Below are 20,392 nucleotides of genomic sequence, written 5' to 3' on the forward strand. Positions count from 1 at the left end.
GTTCTCAAGCAGGGATGTCAGCACTTGAAAAATCAATCACCATCTGGGCTCATCTCAGACAAGAGAGAGAGAGAGGGAGGAGAGGCAACACGTTTACACACATGCACGCGCACACACACGCACGCACACATATACACACACACAGTTCTGGTTTGGTTTGCGATTTAACCCTTGAATTACACCCTTTCCTCCTCTTATAGATTTCCATGGAAATGAACTGGAGTAGGAAATCTGGTGTGAACTCCCTCTAGTTTAAGATTACACCCATCGGTTTGTCATACGTCTGTGGGCCGGATGACTGGATTCAGGAGAACAAGCGTTAATCTTCCTCTATGAAGGTGGAGAGCTTGGGACTTGGCGCTGTGGCAACAGGGGTGCCTATCTGGGCCATTAGGCTGCCTCTCAGTGTGTGAACGTGGTGTGTCAGGCCGGTGAGCAAGGTCACACAAAGCAAACAGGGATAAGAGGACAGACAGCGGAGATTCATCTGCCTGAGCGGCACCTCAGGTCACAGGGTTCCTTCCTCCGCCAGCTCTGCCATGTTTACCCTGCTCTCTATCTGGAGCCCTGCACCTGTAACCAGCCCAGACTAGCACCATCCCCTCCACCACACCGCCAGGACGGGGTGCTCTCCAGTGTGCTCTCCAGTGTGCTCTCCAGTGTGCTCTGCTTTGCTCGTCGTGTCAGAAGTAGAAAATGCCTGCCACTAAATGTTGTCTTTTTTTTTTTTTTTTTTTTTTTTACTGTACACAAAGGCGAACAGCTACACATTTTTTGGCGCTGGTAGGCGGGGGATTGGAGGGAGGGGGTTGGGGGGGACTGGATGGGGGGGGGGGGGGTGACATGATTTTTGCTGCAGCGCTGCCTCCTTTCAGTCGCACAGCTGTGTGAAAAATACCAGTTGGAAAGGGTGCTGAGACAGCACAAGCATTTAATACTCAACAAACAGTTATCTAAGCCCATGTCCAATAACTAGACACCACTGTAATGTGACCTACATACTAAGTGAATAAGACTCTTTTTTTCTTTCTTTTTTTTACATGAGGGAGGGGGTCTCATTCGGCTGACAGTAATTAAATAGCAAAGTATTTCTTTTCCCTGCCCTTTTGCCTCTCTCCTGGAGAGGAACGTATAAAGTAACAGAACATATTGTGCCCTCTTAAGTATCTCTCTCTCCCTTTTTCTCTCTCCCTTTTCTCTCTCTCTCTCTCTCTCTCTCAAACACACACACACACACACACACTCACTGGTTCTGCTTTTCACATTTCATGAAATGACAAGACGAGAAGGGGTTGTTCTGATTCCTTCAAGGACAGGGCCTGGGCTGTGGCAGTTTGCTCTGGTCCGGTCAGGGTACAGCAGTAGTGCTGTCCTGTCAAAAGCATGAGGAGGAAACACAGGAACACAAAACAGACTAAATGTTTGGTGGCCCACTGGTACCGTACAGAACTGTAGGTGAGGGCTTTGGTGCGGTCTGAAGAGAGAAAGACATCATGGAACAAACATCCTGGAACAACATGACAAACAGACAAGGCGTCCTCCCCACCTCCAGGGCTGAGGGGTGAGATGGAGAAACCCAAGCCAGCCACAGACTCAGCTGAGATCAGGTGGACCCACTACAGAAACCACAGAGGATGCGGGAGGGAAGAAGTCGGATAAAAACGTGGGAGATGGGAAGAGAGGGAGAAGGGAGGAAAGATAGGGAGGGAGAGAGCAGGAAAGAGAGGCGATAGGATGAGAGAGAGTGTATTGGGTGGTGGAGGAGAGAGAAGAGGAAAGATAAGAAGAAGAGAGAGAAGGAGAGGAGAGCAAGAGATTTGCCACTCCGGCCGCCAGAACAAAGCAGGTGTCTGTATTAATGCACCATCGGGCACTTGGAAGACTCACCCTCAGAGAAGAGGGGGAGGAGGGAGATGAACAGACCAGGTAGAGAGACAGAGAGTGAGAGACAGCAAAGTCAGTTATTATAGGCCATGGACTATGTGTAATTTTGTACGTCGCTTTGGTTAAAAGTGGCTGCTAAATGAATGAGTAGAAATGTCAATGTAGAAAAATAAAGGGGAATCCAGCTTGGATTCGAGACCTAAACAATTATGACTAGATTATTCAGACACTAAGATTGTAAACTACATATAGATGAAAGCAATTTAGTTGCTGCGCATTATACTTATGAGACACCCCACCCATGAATATGTTGTGAATATGGCCCGAGTGTTGAGGATCATGATGCATCTAGTCCACAGCATACTTCCAATACCCCCTGCTGAGATTTATGTTACATAAATAACTGTCCATGATGACTCACTGCCAAGCACGGAGGTATTTATTTCTTATTTGTATCTGGCAACATTGGCAGAGAAGGAGGGTGAGGAGATAAAAAGAAAGTTAGGTAAAAGAAAGGGAGAGGGATGAACTAGTATGTGTTCATCAGCCCAGCTGAGGGCTGTGGTAATTGAATTTGCACCACAGCTGCCACCCTGCCCTCTGGTTGGATCAGCCTGCCTCATTAGCATAAACTTACCACCAATCAGAGGCCCGTAAACAAGAGGTTGAGAGGTTGAAAGGGAAAAGAGGCGACAAGCAAAACACAGTGACAGTGGTAAAAGAGCAACCACTTTGTGAACAAGGATAATTCTTCCTCAGAGAGAACTTAAAGAGCACAAATTAAGACATTGCTGAATAAAAACCAAGACGCACAGTGTGGTTTAGGGTGTTTTAACTCTTTAGAATATGTATTGTTTATCTATTTCAATATTCCCCTGTCTTGTTCTGTCTCCATTCCTACTGTCTCTATGGGTCCATACAACCTTCCTCACAAACTCACAAAGCACACATAACACAGCACTGACCCTGAATCACTAAACACTTTGGTAACACGCTATCTACGTTTAGGCCCCACATTTTAAACCTGAAGCAGGAATCAGGCTCCATTCAAAGAAACTGACTCCTTTGTAAAGCTTAACTACACGGTGTGTCTGTTACTGTGAGAGTGTAAGCCCAAACTGTGGGTGGGTTTTCAGGCATTAGAATGGCCTACCATTGAATTCCAAACAAACTATGAAAATTCATCAGGATTTAGAATGGCCTCACAGGCAAAATAAAAAGTTCCCTTAAGTCCACAATGAGGAAGCTGTATCTTTTTTAACACATTCTCTAGTTCCTTGGGAACTGAATTGTTTCCTGACAAAGTGGTTGGGCCCTTACAATGAGCACCTTTCACACACACAGGCAGTGCCTTTGGAGACGGAGAGAGAGACGGATTTCACATATCAATCAAAGAGAGAGAGGGGGAAAAAAGACCCTCGTCTGGTAAGAGTGGTCCTTCAAAACCCTGAACAGATCAAAACTGAGTATATGCTTTTCCCCTCAGTGCTGCCATTCAGATAACAGAGAGAGAGAGAGAGAGAGAGAGAGAGAGAGAGAGAGAGAGAGAGAGAGAGAGAGGGAGAGAGGGAGAGAAGGAGGGAGAGAAGGAGAGGGAGAGGTAGAGAGAGAGAGAGACAGAGAGACTGACAGTGGTAGAGACAGAACGAGACTGAGAGAGACAGAGAGATGTAGAGAGAGGTAGAGAGAGACAGAGGTAGAGAGAGGTAGAGAGAGACAGAGAGAGACAGAGAGAGGTAGAGAAAGGTAGAGACAGAGACTAGCCAGGAAGAAGAAAAGAAGGACAGTAGTAAAGTGGTAAACATCAGTGGTAAACATCATGTTGTGTTCGTCGTGTGACCTAAAAACACAGTTACGGCTTGCAAAATGCACCCACATACAAGTTGCCAGAGCGAGGTCTCAGGAGTACCAAATACTCCAGGTTGTGTATATGTGTGTGTACAGTATGAGCAGATGTGTGTGTGTGTGTGTGTTTGGCTGTGTACTGGTGTGTGTATGCGTGGTCGCGTGCTTGTCTGTGGGAATGTGCATGAGCGTGCACGAGTGTGAGCGGTGAGCGGAGTACGTGTGTGTGTGTGTGTGTTTGTGTGCGTCTGAGGACAGTTAGTGTGTGTAATAGGCGCATGGTCTGTTGGTCAGGGCACTCCCAACCACCCACTGTTACATCCCCACCTCAGTTACTAATCACCATGAGAAGGAATCACTTGTCTGTGTTCAGAGCTGCTTCTTAGCGTCTCAGCCTAGATTGAAGATACACATTTCCATGTAAATATAGTATTACTAGACAGGTGAATTAATGGAGCTTCCTAAAAGTGCGTCTTTATGGGGCAGTGCCTGTGTGGCTCAGCAGCAATACTAATAGCACATAAAACTATCATCTGCTCTGAAGTTCACACCATTACCACAGAGGCGGGGGGCAGGGAGGAGGTGAGGGGACAGGAAGGAAAGTAGGAGAAGAGGACGACTTGATTGGAACTTTACGGGTTGTTACCATAGTTTAATCATGTTGGTTAATCAAAAAGTATCCCAAAAAATTTGATATATATTCCAAATATATATATATATTTATTTATATACATATATATATATATTTATGTATATATATAAAGAAATAGCTGAACTGTTGAAACTACATAAAATTTGATCTAGCTTTTTGATACGTGTCTTTCTGTGTGTGTGAGAGGAATGTATATGCTTGGGTCTATCTGTACGTGTGTGAGCATGGTGTTAAAGTGTGTACCTGAGTGACGCTTTCCTGTCAGAATGCTGTGTGTGTGTGAGTGAGTGTGTGTGAGTGTGTGTGTGTGTACGGGGCAAAGGACAAGTGTAGCTGGGACCGGGGCACGGACGTATGTTATAGCTAATGAGATGATGATAATAGCTTTAGGGCCTGGCTGATCAATGATACTTTGCAGCTGTGAGCAGAGGGAGCAGTCTGCGAGCTTGAGGTGTGACCCAGCCGGACTGGACGTCAGCTCCCAGTATTATCACTGCCAGTGTCTCAGTCCACTTCTTTCTCTGGGACAGGGCAGTAGAACATGCATGTTAGGTTTATTCTGTCATATTGATTGAATGTCTTCAGCCAAGGTAACAAAAAGCCAAAGTTATGCAGCAGTTGTCGTGTCTTGAGGCCAGCATTGGTCTTCCTCAGGGCACCATAGTGAGAGAATAACAAATATCTCAGCATTAACGTAATGTGTTTATGCGGGTGAGTGTGTGTCCCTGTGTGTGTGTGTCTTGGCATTCCTCTGGCCTCTGTTCCACAGCCCTACCAGATCTAGAAGTGCTGTCTCTCATGCCGTAAGAGGTTTCAGAAACCCCTTCAAACCTGGGAGACCAACCCGATTCGCAGTGTGTTGGTGATGGGTCACTATGTCTTTCCCCCTGGCCTCTGCCCTGCCTTCACCATGCTGGGCTCGCCCGCCCCACCCCTCCCCGCTCTCTCTCACCAGCCTGCCACTCACACTCTGACAGGGTTTAGGACTTAGAAGAAGTCAAATGACAGCACAGTGTTTATTACAGGGTCTCTACACGGTGACAGTAGGAGCACATCCACATGTGAGTGGAATCACCTAAAGGTGTCACCAGGCTTCTGCACAGAGCTGTCCTCCGTTTTGAAAGGGCCATATCTGAACGTTCTCGGGAATGTTTTTCTTTGTCTTCAACAGTGGTTAAGGTTGGTGGTCGATGCTGACCCGGGGACAGCTGTGCCTTTGTGACTTTGCTTGTCGAAAGGGCTCTGCGAATCAAGTTTGATTTGGATTTGCCTACGTTTGAAGATATTTTGAAGATGTTCTTCTCTCTTTCCTCCTTGCCTGGGTGTCGGGTCACGACGTGTTGACGTTGCCCGGGCGACATCTATCTCCCTCAACCACCTGGGGTGCATATTTTAACTGGTGGAATCTGGTCATTATGTGACATTAAACTCATTAGAAAACACTCTTTAGCGGCTCCCAGATAAAATTGATTTACAGCTGCCATTTCCACTGCTGCTCACTGCGATCAATGGTTAAACTATCCTTTTTATGGCCCAGACTGTGCTCTGTGCGTTTCTGCTCTCTCTGATCACTCTTGTCTTCATGCCAGGTATGTATTTCCATGAAAGGCAGAGGTTTTATGCTACGGTGGTCTAATGTGAATGATCCTCTCTATGACTGAACCTCTCCCAACCTCTCACAATAAAGGAACATGATAGCAGTCTTGGACTGGGAGGCTGGGGCTGAGGCTGGGGCTGGGGCTGAGGCTGGGCTGAGGCTGGTACTGGTACTGGTTCTGGAAACTAGGGCTGATGCAATGATCTGAGCTGAGGCTTGATCTGGGGCAGTAGGGTTAGAGGGCTGAGGCTGAGGCTGTAAATGGACAGCAAGACTGGAAACTAAACTTGGGGCTAGGGCTGGGACTGGAGACTTTGGCTGGGGCTATGAGGCTGGGTATGCTGAGGCTTGCACTGGGGCGTAGAGGCTGCCAGGCATAGAGGCCGGGTGGCGTGGGGCGGTAGCGGTGGCGGTGTCAGTGTGGATAGCAGTAAATCCATCGGTTGGGTTTGTGTGGCTAAATGTCAGCGCTCCGCCCGCCTGCCTCTGACAGCTCAGGTTTATGTGGACGTTTAAGCGAAACACGCACGCTGTATTTCTTTGATAGATCAATAACCCCTCCGTTTCTCCTCTCCATCCCTCCATCCTCTCCACCTCCTCCTCCCGCCGTCGAAGGACATTGATCTCCACGGATGGAGTGATACTAACGGACGGATAAAGTGATACACCACTCCCTCCCCTTCTTCCTCTCTTTCTTCGCCGCACTTTTGACACATTAATAAAATATGTGGCCTTTTTGTTTCAACTCAACACAACGTCAGCCCAGGGATGGGGATCCAGGGCATGCTGCATGGTACGGTACTGTGGTCGGGTGGGGGTGGGGTGGGGTTCGGGGGCGGGACAGGGGCGGGTGGTTGCCATCGCTCACCAGCGGCCCACAAAACCCAGAGAACTTTCCGGCAAAGGCATTTATTAGAGTGACTGAGTCGGTTCTAAAGAATGGCATTACAAAATAATGTGAGTGCTAAATTATTCAGGCATTTTTTTGCCATAATGCTTCACTTCATAACCACACACAACTTCACCCTCCCTCACACACATAAAGGCATACAGTAGATACACACACAGACATCACACACACACACACACATCCTCCCACTCTTATCTGAATTATTGCACATCCATTTAACGTCAGCATCCAAATTTAGAAAAGGAAAAGATGAGAGAAGGGAAGGTATGAAGGGCTAGGGGGAGGGATGGATGGAGGGATGAAGGGAGGGATGGAGAGAGGGGTTTGGGTGACTCCATCACACCACTACATTTAGGTGTCAAGCAGCCTCACAGTTCATCCCTACTTTAATAAAAATAGGAATAAATCAGCGTGCTGGCTCATGCTAGTGAAGTCTATCAGTAGAGCAGCGCTACATGTCCCCCACACCTCCCCTACATATTCCCAGTATGAAGCACACAGCATTCCTGCGGCTGGGTTAGAAATAGCAGCTCGGTGAACTAACCTCTGTGCTCCGCTGCATGGCAGAGCCCTGCTGGACCACACCTCCAGAGTAGGGGGCTGCCCCCCTGCTCCTCTGCCCCAGTGACCTGAACCTTCCCTGGGCTCCCACGCCTGAATCCTCCAGACGCCCAGTCTTGGGCCACACTCACAGGTCGACTCAGACACTCGTCCACAGCGTCTCGCCACTGATCGCCGGGTTCTCAATTCGAGGCTGGGAGGAGGTATGGACGGAGCAATGGAGGAAGGGACAAAGGGAGGGAAGGAGGTAAAGCCAGCTTGGGACTTTAAGACACTGACCCACCTCTGCCATAGCGGAGCTCTTATTGGATTAAAAGGGTATTATCTGTGATGTGCCCATGTAGACCGTCTGCATATTTACATAGGAACAGATGATGGAAACAGAGAGACAGCCAACCAGCAACTGCTGTCTGTGTGTGTGTGTAGTGTGTAATGTGTGTGTGTGTGTGCTCATCAGTATTTTAATCACCCTCGTCATCGTCACGATCATCATCATCATCATGATGATCACTCAACACAGATGCATCATGGGAATAAGAGTGGTGCCACCCGACATGCGAGGCTTATTTCATTACTGTCGTCTTTTCCCTCTCGCCTTCCTCTCACTTTAGCTCCCCCCCAAACCACACACACACTTCCACGTGCCCTCACACTCCGTCTTACTTTTCTCATCCTCTCATCGCACCACTTGACACTCTTTTAGTCTTTCTTTATGACTTTCTCTCTGTGACTCTGTCTTTCGCCCTCTCTCTCTTTTCACCCATCCATCCCTCGCACGCCCCATCCCACCCCATCCAAACGCCTGATTCACCTTCAGTGTCTGAGGCGTAGTGTGACGTTGTGCTTAGCTATGCTCTGCTCTACTCAGGGTCTCCGGAGGAAATTGCTGAGCTCACAGCCTCCTTCCCTCCTTCATCTCCTCCCCCCCAAAGGGTTTTCCCCAGTTAAATAGAGAGAGAGAGAGAGAGAGAGAGACAGAGAGACAGAGAGGAGGAGCTGGAGGAGGAGAAGGTGAGTCTACTAGGCAGTTGCTAACTGCCCTCTGTCTTCACCTCTAAGCACCCTCCCTCCTCCCTCTCTTCGGTCTTTGTTTCTCTGTCTCACACTGGGACTAGTATGGGGACCAGGACACCTTTGGATAAATAACTTAAATGATCCTCGGTCACAAACCAACAAGGTTTTAAACAAATATAAACAGTTGATTAAAGTATGTGTCTCATCATTGTATTTCAGTGTAAGGTAATTCACATTTGGTATCCACTACCTTGGATACTTTGACAATCCATCTACTGCTGATTAAGAAACTAACTTTGTTTTTTTAATCTGTATTTATACTTTTTGGTTTTATTTCTCTAAACAACAACAACAATGTATTGCCACAGTCAAGTATAAAACTAAATAGTAAAACATAAAAAATAAATCAAATCCTGTGCTGAATGTGGAGTGTTTGATCTTGACATGTGTAAATGACCACAGCTATCAAAGCACATGCAGGGCTGACTGCTATTGTGGTCAAAGTCACATGTGGGCTCAAATACCCCATCTCTGGACCAGACTGTTTGGTTTTGAATGGTTTGGTTCGATTTTCTCTGCCTGGAACTAAATACGTCAGCCATGAGGCGGATGTAACAACAAAAAACAAAAAGAAGAAGAAAGATATAAACTGCAGCTCAATACAAGTTATCCTTAATGGGGCTGGATAGATCCTGACCTGGCAGTGGAGGGGAAAAATAAGGGGGTTTTGATGTAAAGTGCTGACAGCTGTGCTGGGTGCTTGGGTTGTGAGGTCTAAGTGTGGTTTGACTCCAGGGTCAGGTGCCCCCCACCCACACACGCACACACACGCACGACCGCACACACACACACACACACACACACACACACACACACACACATGCGCAGTAGCACACACACATGCCGGCACTACCGCACACAGCAGCACACACACACATGCACAACTTCACACATGCACTATCGCACACACACACACACACACACACACACACGTCTCAGCTGCCCCTTGCTAAATGGAAACTGGATGTGATATTGTTGTAGTCATGGCGGCCATCTGATGTCAATTTCACACAGTGGTGGGACCCCTCCACAAGCTGGCCTATACCACTCACCACACTGGTAATAAACAAAACCAAGACACACACATGTATGCAAACACACACAAACACACACATACACACACACACATACACACGCACACACATACACACTCACACAAACACGCATGCAGGAAAGCAAACACACATATGCAAACAAGCATAAACAAATACACACGCAATCACACATGTGCGGCAACGAATACACAAACACATACACACGCCAGAAATATACAATACCTCATACTCACACACATACTCAGATTAACATTTATAAGTTAATATTCTATCTTTCTCTCCATTTCTGTTTCTCTCATTCTATACTGGTCATCTCCTTTTGTCCAAGCCTTCCCCAGAAAGACACACACATAGACAAGCAGTATGAGTGACAGGTAGTATGACAGAGAGACAGACAAGCAGTATGAGTGACAGGTAGTATGACAGAGAGACAGACAGACAGACAGACAGACAGACAGACAGACAGACAGTATGAGAGAGGCAGTATGAGAGATAAGCCATGAGGAAAGTGATGCCCTGCCATGTTTCGTTGGACCACCTGTTCATTTTGGACAGTCTAAGATCACGCTAAGGGTTAACCCTCTTTGTCTGAAGGGGTGGCAGTGTTTGGGGGGCTGGGGGCAGGCAGCAGAGTGGGGAGTGTGCATGTGTGTGTGTGTGTGTGTGTGTGTGGGGGGGGGGGGGCATTTGGCACCCCAGTCAGAAACGTGCCCCTGTGAGTAGCAGCCTGGCTGCAGTCGACCGTCTGGGTGGGACGGGAGCCCACTCCTGGGTCTTTACACAAACACGTACACGTACACACACACACACACACACACACACACACACACGCACACGCACACGCACACACACACACTACCAACTCCATACACAGTCTGCATCTTCCCTTTCCATCAAACTCATCCCAACCCACCTAAGAACTGAGTGATCATGCAGATGCTCCTTCACAGCATATTAGAGCACAACACTGCGCTAAGAGTGAATCAATCCCAGATGCAGATCACAGTGAAAATATTGTATCGTTCCAGACACCAGCACAAATTAATTTCTGCTCCCTCCCTCCCAAATAATGACGTTATCATGGTGTATTTGATTTACAAGTTGAAAATAGATATGATATGTTGGTGCTCATAAAAAGGCACATCCTTAGAACTGGCATAAATGCTGTTAAATTGCTGCTTGGCATTTGAAGCTCATATATCAGCCTCACTCAGCCCTCAGATCGAAGACAAACAGCTAGGGAACAATGGAGACCAAGGCTCAGTGTTGTGTTACCTGCAGTGTGAGAAGACTCCAACACACCTAAATTACCAGCCACACACACACACACAAGTGTCACACACCACCATCCCGCCACCTTTCATTATTCTCACAACAGATGACTGAAAACAGGGTAAATATCACCAGTAAAACCCTCAATAATCGTCTGCTAGGAGAGAAAATAGCAATTCTCTCTTTCAACTGATAAAAGTTAAAAATATTTTTAAGGGGCTATGAATTTGGTGTATGTGAATAGGATGTTGGTACATGTTTTACTAAAGGAAATATAATGGCACACTATTATTAGATCACATTAATCATGACTGTGCCAAAGGCACTGACAGCCACGCTGAAAAGGATTGAAAACGCTGGTAATGGATATAAATTACCCATTGTGTGATAAAAGGATTTTTTTTACTAAGAAGGTAAAGGAATAAAACAGAGGAGCCAGTGAATGTGTGTGTGTGTGTATGTCTGGGTGTGTGTGTGATGGTGTGTGTGTGTGTGTGTGTGTGTGTGTGTAAAACACAGAATCACGCAGGGTTATCAGAGCTGCATTAACATTTTAAGAGAATCTGATATTGACATCGGGGACGTCCTGAAGTTAGAGCACGTCTATAAAAGCAGAAGGATTAAAAGCAGATTCAAATGATCCATCTGTCGTCAAGGGGACAGGCACAGGAAAAGGACGGAGATTCGGTTCTGACAGAGGTCCGTCAGTTGGCGCGGCGATAATGACTTACATCTCTCTTATGGGGTTATTTATCGCCGACTTGGCTCGCAAACAAAAGATCAATAATTTTGAGCAAATCTAATGTTGTCCCCATCGCTAATGCACTCTTCCATCATATCTGCCAGCCTTACGAAGGAGATGGACTGATTCTCTGTTTATTTGGAGATCAAATGCAATTATATCCCATAGCTTTAATAACAGGCAGCCCCCCAGTGGGTATGTGTGGGCTAGGGATCGTGTCTATATGCATATATGCACGTGTTGGATGTGTCACGCATGTGTAAATGATAATATATGTATGGAAGTGTGGATGCGTTGTGCCTATTTTTCCACATCAATCTTCATTTCTTTCCTCAGACCTTGCCTTTTGAAATATGAAGTGTGTCAACAGTCCATCCCCCATCACACCGCCAGCACACACACATCAGTCAAACAAACACTACCCAGCAACCAGCAGGGCTGCTTCAGTGACAGAAGGCAGATGAAGAGATGGATGGGAGATCGCTCTCTGACAGCCAGCACTTGGTGAGACCAATCAACTACACCTGGACAGTACCACACCTGGGAAGAGATTTGACTGTTTTCATAGCCTAGCTTTGTTTTCCTTCATGTCCTCATATCCCTGGATGGCTGAGTTTTGCTGTTAGCATATCTTTGAACTACGCGCACCTCAAGTCTGTGACACATAGCAGGCGGACAGTCTTTGTGGCCCTCCAGGTGAGGTGTGAGTGAATGACAGACAGAGGTCATCCACCCAGACACACCCCCCCTGCAGAGGTGGGGCAACACCTCAGACACCCCTCCTGAGACCTAGGGGGAGAGAAAGAGAGAGAGAGAGGGACCGAGACATAGACAGAGAGTGAGAGTGAGAGTGAGAGTGAGAGAGAGAGTGAGAGAGAGAGAGAGAGAGAGAGAGAGAGAGAGAGAGAGAGAGAGAGAGAGAGAGAGAGAGAGAGAGAGAGAGAGAGAAAGAATGAAGAGTTGAGGTGAGCCTGAGAATGTCAGGTCCAGTAATCACCTCAGACTCCAGGCCAGAAGGCCATACGGCTGGAGGGGGGGTGGTGAGAGGGGGGTAAGGAGACATGCCAGGGATCTGAGAAGCTCTACATAGGACACCTTTCACCCACAGCCACACTCCCAGACACCAGGACAAGCTAGCCTCACACACTCCTCTGTGTGCTGACCTGGCAGACCAAGACTGGCCTGGACCGCTGAATACCTAACCTGCTGCCCAGCCAACACTATACACTCACACTCCCCCAGATGCTGCAAATACGCAAGTGTCTGGGAGAGGTTTTTCTCCCCGGTCATATTTCATTGACATCCATCCGGTAGATATTTGTAGGATGCAAATGAGAGCGGAGAGAAAAACACTGTGCTAATGACACACCAACGTACTCCTCATCTCATCAGCACAAGCATCACGGGTACGACACACAAACAGGAAGTCATTAGCACCACCGATAAACACACCAACACAACTACTCACTGCTACATACTGTACATTGGCACACAATTACGGTGGTGAATCCAATCCACGAGGATGCTCTTGAGTGAGGCACCCAGGCAGATAGGAAACCCAGAACGTCAACTCTTCCCTCTGTAGGTAGTGATCTCCAGAGTTTTACCAGAGGGGGGGGATTCATGCTAGTGTCAAAGATCCCTAAAACACAAGATGTCTCCCTCTGCCTCTGCTGTCATGTTCTTTTCACTTGTCTTTTTTCCACTCCCAGACACCACTTTGGGTAGCGGGAGAACCAGTTCCCTGAGCGTTTTAACTTGTCATTTTTTAAACATACATATCAAAGCTGGAGAGAGAGGGATGTGTCTCTGATGCCTTCCTTCCCCACTACAATGTAGGCTTTGAAAAACAGGGCGAAGAGATCTCTTTGCCATTCACATCCTTGCTGTGATGACTGGCAATACATCACATGTATTGATGCAATATTAAATTTCAATATTGTATGTCAAAAGGTACAAAATGATAGATCATAGCCTAAGTAAATGAATTATTAAAGGGTTATGCAGCCTGAGTTATCCGTTTCTCTTACAATCAGTGTGACTGAGTGATGCAGTTGGTGTTACTGGCACAATGGCAACTCTCTGTCTTTGTTTCTCTTTGTTCAGATTTTTTTGAACGTTTTTTTTTTGGTGGGGTTGTCTTTCCTTCTTTTTTTTTTCTTTCTTTTTTTTACTTTTTAGGACTTGGGAGGCAGAAATGATTTCTGTCACCTAAATATGTTCCAAAACCTGAAAACAGTTTGCAGGATTCACACATTTTTGAATGTTTTAATCCAGAAAAGAGTTACCAGGAGAAAGTGAGTGTGGTGTGAAATATATTAGGTTTAGAGAGAGAGAGATCCCTGTGGAAACCCTAAACAGTGGAGGTAAGACCTTACCTATTCAGCTGACAGGGAATGACCCATCCAGTAATCACCTCAAATATAGAAAACCAAAAGGCCATTGCTCCTGCCTTTCAGATTCAGTCAAGGAAGACACTGCTGCTAATGATGTTTAGAGACAGAATCATCTCTTAAATGTTTGCGTACGAGTGGAGAGGTGAGGTGGGGGTTGACTGTGTGGGTTGGGGAGGGTTGGGAAAAGGAAGGGTAACAATAAAGTCATAACCCCAGGAGGTTTTAATTGCAGGGTCTAGGTTGTGGGGTAGGTGACCCCCCCTCACCTCCACCCTGCCCCTGCACAAGTCACGGTCACCATTAGCATCCAGATTGCGTGTTAACAAACAGAACCCCGCGTTAGCACGCTAGCACTGGCGAAAATTCAATTTGATCTCTTTGTCTGTCTTGTGCCTTGCCCTAACGATGGACTCTCTTCTTTTTTTTTCTTGAACAACAGAACACAGTGGAGTCGTTAGGGCCCTCTCTTCATTACTTCAAAAAACCAATCATTAGACACCAGAGTATATACGTAATTAGAAAATCACTTCCTTTGCAATCCTGGCTAAGTAGTTTACATACTGTAATTACAGGGACAAAATCAATTTTTAATCATTTCACTGATTGGGCTCATCAGCTCAGTAGGAACATTGTATCCTGCTTGTTGTGCTAGAGCAACATCTGGGCTAAAACAATTACCCTTTTGTGTTCCAGAAACTATTCAGAAAAAGGCTTTCTGCTGCATCCCTGTCTACTGCCATGAAGCCATGTCTCTCTCCAGCCATCTCTCGCTTTCCCTCAGTTTCTCTCTCTTTATTTCTGTCTCTTTCTTTCCCTCTCTCTTTCTCTCTCTGCCCTTGACTCTGGCATGGAGGATCTCATTTAAAGCCTTATAAATCAATACGCTATAATAAGCTGCTCTTGAGAAGGGGGTGGGGGACAGCATATTGCTTTTTTAACACCTATTGTTTTTGTTTTTTTTCTCCTCTTGTTGTTGTTGTGTTTGTTGTTGATGCTGTTAATTTTGTTGACACTTTTAGAACAGAAGAACAGATTTTGTTTGCCTGGGAAAGGCAGTATATTACTTTAATAACATGCTATTCTGCTAACAATTAGAGGATTACTCAAAATCCAAATGTTTGTGTTTGTGAACCTCTAACTACAGTGAAGACTAACGATAAAGTAAGAAATGTGATGAAAAAGCTAAACTATCTAGCATTTCATACAACTTTGACCAATAGCTTCATATATTTCAGTGACTAATAAAATACTTTGTATTCTTGTCTAGGAGAGGCAGGATCGATCAGCATTAGTCTGAACTCTCCCTCTTTCACTTTGAAAACAAAGGAAATCAGATTTTGAAGAGAGAGAGAAAAAAAGAGAAAATCGGTTAATGCATTGATCACTCTCGGTGTATGCAAATCACATTTGCCTCTATTTTTTACTGATCAATAGTATTAATTAACGGATTCTTCTTAACCGCACGGAAATCTTGTTAGGGCCGTCCGCGGACCTCAGAAACCATCCTACCATTCCTCTGTATCCATGGGAATAAGCGACACGCGACACGAGGACATAAATCTGGAAATCCAATTTGACCATGAGAGTTGGTTCACGTCAGTAAGATATGAAGGCTTGTCCAGACAGCTCACAGGTAGGCCATCCGTTACAAGCAGGAGGGCTCCACTTCGCCTCAGCAGCTAGGAGTACTTTTCCATTTGGATTGGCAGACCATGACAACACCGCAGGGTCATCCCTGGGTTACACACTACTGTGTTTATTTAGCTATTCTCAAGATAATGTGTTCTTTTATTACTTTTATTAGAAGAATTCAGTTTTGGACAGAGCCTGGATCATTTTCTGGAGGCTTTGTGGCTAACAGCAGAGCGGATGTGGACGGGCCTGGGTAGGAAGGTTGTGTCACGGGCACGTATGTGAGGCTGAGTGAGGCACAGAGACATTGCTGGTGGTACCCCCGATTAATAATGGACGTTTTCTTTTTGAAATTATTATTATTCCCAAAATGCTCTTTTGCGATTCGCTTTGAAGGGGGGAAGCGCTGGGAAGAAGAGCAATGCTTAAGGAAGGGGTGGGGGGGGTGCTGAGTTGGGGGGGGGATAGGGAGTTGCTCATTTGGAGAGCTTTTCCAATTATACAATTAGTCAGGAATGTAGGCCAGCAGCCTTGGTGTTCCGATCGCACCGACCCTGGAAAGCAAGAGCCTTTTTCTTCCTCGCTGGTCGTGTACAATAAAAAGAAATAATGAAAACACACACACATATACACACACATACACACACACACACACACATGCGGATCCGAGGTTCCCGGCACAAGCGCCAGTTAGGGAGGATGTCGGCGCATAGGCTCATCCCAGCAGAGGGAAGCTAACAAACGCTGACCTTATTCGTGACTATTGCGTGCGAACAACCAAAGCAACACGCTCTGTGCTAATAGAGAAAGTCACAGGGTCAGTGTTTTCTGTTTAAATACTGCTCGCCGAGTTGAACAGCTTTTTTTTGTGCTCCTTTTTTCACATAGCTGTTTGTATGTGAGTGTGGAGACGTTGGTTGATTGGGTGGCTTTGACCGAGGACACCCAACAAGTCTTAATTACAGTTCTGATTGTCTTTTATTTCTCTTCATAAGGATGAAGAGATTATATTTTTCCACCATTTGCCCTTTTGATTGTCCTTTCTGTGTGCCAGCTCTAAGTGTACTGTACTACAGTAGCGAGTTTGATATTAAACAACAACAACTACTAAGTACCATCTGTTTGCCTGTGGATTTTCTGTAATCTCTCTTTACTGATTACATTGATGACGAGGAACCTCTTAAATAATTATCCTGAAATAAAAAAAGAAGCAAAATAATTATTATCATTAACTCCCACCAAGTCTTGTGTTTGTTCGTCTGGCTGGTGAGGTTGGAGCTGAGGGGAACAGGACGCGTCGCTAGGACGCCAATCATCTTTTATTCCTGACAGCATGATGGACTAACGCACAACAGAGACAGGATGAACTCTGATCAAACCTAACCAGAGACCACTGTGAGGAACAGGACCTTTATTTAAGATAATCATGACAGTCTGGGCCCTTGCTTGTGTCAAGCCTGGAATACAAATGCTAAAGGTTGGTTGGTTCCTTATAAGGAATTGATTACTGTAAAGGAAGGCTTGGACTAAAATCCTACCTCCATCAGAGTTGAACATCCATTACATTACTGTGATGTAAACCATCTGAGAGCATTGGAACTAGACCTGGATATATCTAAAACATATATCTTTTTATCTGTTTACCGTAGATATTCAACTTAAAATGTCAAGGATTCTCAATGTATGGTGACTTGAGAATTATAGAATTTAAAGAATTATTTAATCAGTTGTTCATGTTTGTCGAATATCCAACATATAATCTACAGTGTGTGTCTGTGTGTGTGTGCAAGCAAGTGAGTGTATGCATGAGTGAGTATATTTGTGTGTATATGTTTGTGTGTGTGTGTGTTCATCTTGTGAACCAGTGAGAGAATGCGTCAAGGGGAGCATGTGTTTGCCACGGATCCAATATGACTGAAATCTGTCGCACATACCTCCGACGTGACACCAGCCAAGCGGACTGACTCACCCTCCTTTATCTGATTAATATGTATACAGCAAACAGACAGGGTCCAAAACAACAGACAATTACCAAGACTGATTTACTACAGGGAATGTAACCTAACTGATCTGAAAAATGGTATTGTGAGTAATGAAATCTCAGGATCAAATATCCAAAGATGGTTCAATCGTGAAAACGGTGAGGACACGGCTGACCACTGTGTATCTGTAGAACTTCAAAGTCTATATGACTGCTATATATACAGTCTGCTATAAAGTGATTTGACGTGGGAATTATTTGAGGGTGCATAAGACAGCTGTCCTAAAAATCACACTCCGACACCTAAATCTATTTTTTTTTTCTTTTTTTTTTCTATAAATGTTTTAGCTTCCAAGCTTCAAGAGAAAAGGTTTCCATTGATTAGCACTTTACGAACAATCAATTTTTACAAACCGGCTTGACCTCTCTCTCTCACACAGGATGGTGGCCTGACATGAATTAAAAGGCAGCTGCAGTGTGATAGAAAATGTGTAAATAATTATTGGAGAGGGATTGGAGGTAGGATATTCGAGAGAGATAAAGGGAGGGAGGGATGAAGGGTGAATTAAAGAGAAAGAAATGTATAGATTGACAGACGGAGGGAGGTGAATCGATAGACAAAGGAATAGAACCAAGGAGGTATGGTACCATGAGAACATTTCAAACCAAGCAGAAACCATCCAACCCTTGGGTCTTATCTAGACAGACAGTCTAGTGAGCCGACTACCTATTGCAAGGATTAGGATGATGACAAGGATGATGATGAAGATTCTTGGAGGACATTGCATGCAGTGTTCTAAACTGATATTCCAGACCCTATCAGCGGAGCCCTGATGCAGATAGATCCTTCACCCAGCCTGTCATACAATTCCATCATGGTGAGAGATTGGGCTGCATCTCTTCCAGCTCCCAGAATAATGGCTGCACCTGTTTACCGTGTCACCTCTGTTTGCTAATTGTCTCCTTGAGCTACATTGGGGAAGGGAACACGTCCCTGCTTTTGACAGGCGGGCGTTTATTTAGAAATCACATTACTTCCAGCTAAAGATTGCTCGTCTTTTCTTGGAGTGTTTGCATGTGTGTGTATGTCTATGAGTGTGTGTGTGTCTGTGTCTATGAGTGTGTGTGTGTGTGTGTCTATGAGTGTGTGTGTGTGTGTGTGTGGATGGAGTCTCCAAGAATGTTTTAATGATTGTTTTTTTTGTTTTGTTTTTTATACAAATTGTGCTTCCTGATTAGGCTGGAGATGGTAACATCATTCCAAATAAAGTTCACACACACACACGTACACAGACACAAACACACACACACATACATAAACACACAAAGACACACGTAGACTTTCACCCACCACTCTCATCCACCGCCCACCATGCTAGAGGAGGGGTAGATGTGACAGACATGTTTAATATCCTCCTCTTTACGTGATCAATCGAGGTGGCAAAGATCCATACCTGCAGTTCTGTTCTTCTGACACACACCACCGGCTTCAGGAAGAACGTAGACAGCTTAGCACAGGGGGCGACAGGTACCTGTAAACACAACCACCAAACCAGGTAATAAAGAGGCAGTGTTATTAAAGTTTGACACGTTTGTAACAATTTGTAACAAAGAAAAAGAAAAAAGCATCCAATAAATCAACAATGCTTTTTAAGGCTGTTACAGTAAACTGAATGGAAATTCAAGGTCAAGATCAACAACACTGTGGTTTTGAACATCATGGTTTGGAACAAACAACTGTAACAAAAGTGTTGTTTTTTTAACAGACATCGAAGGTTAGTGAGATTCTGCAGTCCTTATTGAGCTTAAACACCCTTTTAAAGGAAGACCAGAGCCGAGTGTGAGAAACTGAAACAAAGTATTTCACTGGAACCAGATCTTTCTTTAAAGGGCTGCTGCTTAATATTAGACAAATAAACAAGCTCCCGTAAGATGTGCAAACTACAACACGTCTCCTCCCTTTTAAAGTAACACATAACTTAAGGGAGTTATGCCAACACTGAGACCTCACAGAGAGAGAGAGAGAGAGAGAGAGAGAGAGAGAGAGAGAGAGAGAGAGAGAGAGAGTGAGAGAGAGAGAGATAGAGAGAGAGAGAGGGAGAGAGAGAGAGAGAGAGAGAGAGAGAGAGAGAGAGAGAGAGAGAGAGAGAGAGAGAGAGAGAGAGAACGAAAGAAAGAAAGAAAGAAAGAAAGAGAAAGAAAGAAAGAAAGAAAGAAAAAGAAAGAAAGAAAGAAAGAAAGAAAGAAAGAAAGAAAGAAAGAAAGAGGGAAATATGCAGAAATGTTTGGAGACGAAGGTAAGAGTAGAACAGAAGCTTTGGCTTCAGTCACAAGATGTTGAGTGTGATACTGTGGCTGGAGTTAGTAGGTGAGACTGGAGCAGAAAAGTTAAATGCAGGCTAGAGTTAGATGGGTGAGACTGGGTCATAAGTGGAAACAGAGAGCTGAGAGTGGGTCAGGAGAATTGAGGCTTGGGCTGAGGCTAGGGCCAAGGTTGGGGTTGAGGCTGGGACTGGGGTTTAGGCTTGGGCTGGGATTGGGGCTGACAGAGCTGAAGAGGGGCCAAGAGATCTCAAAGAAGGCCACCCGAGGAGCTAGCAAGGGGAATTCTAATCAGAACTACTATTTCAATGGAGCGCCAAGAGGAAGACACACACACACACACACACACACATGCTAACACAAAAGCCACGCTTGCCTTAAGTCACATTCTAAATTGGCTCCCAGGAGCATTCCGTCTACCTTGTTCACCAAAGGCATTGTGTATGTTTTCAGAGTCTTTAGCATATGC

The 20,392-nt window shown here is 45.4% G+C and overlaps 1 protein-coding gene across 1 annotated transcript in view; it reads right to left on the bottom strand.

The window, feature by feature from the left end:
- The window catches only part of znf536 (zinc finger protein 536), a 150,204-nt gene that overhangs the window by 110,020 nt on the left and 19,792 nt on the right, over positions 1–20,392 (bottom strand). Inside the window, exon 2 of the mRNA XM_084682861.1 lies at positions 19,056–19,133. The gene's annotated coding sequence lies outside the window, so the exon portion shown is untranslated. The remainder of the gene's footprint in view (positions 1–19,055; positions 19,134–20,392) is intronic.

This window comes from Hypomesus nipponensis, chromosome 19 (assembly GCF_054491055.1).
Source record: "Hypomesus nipponensis isolate SF chromosome 19, ASM5449105v1, whole genome shotgun sequence".
NCBI lineage: Eukaryota > Metazoa > Chordata > Actinopteri > Osmeriformes > Osmeridae > Hypomesus > Hypomesus nipponensis.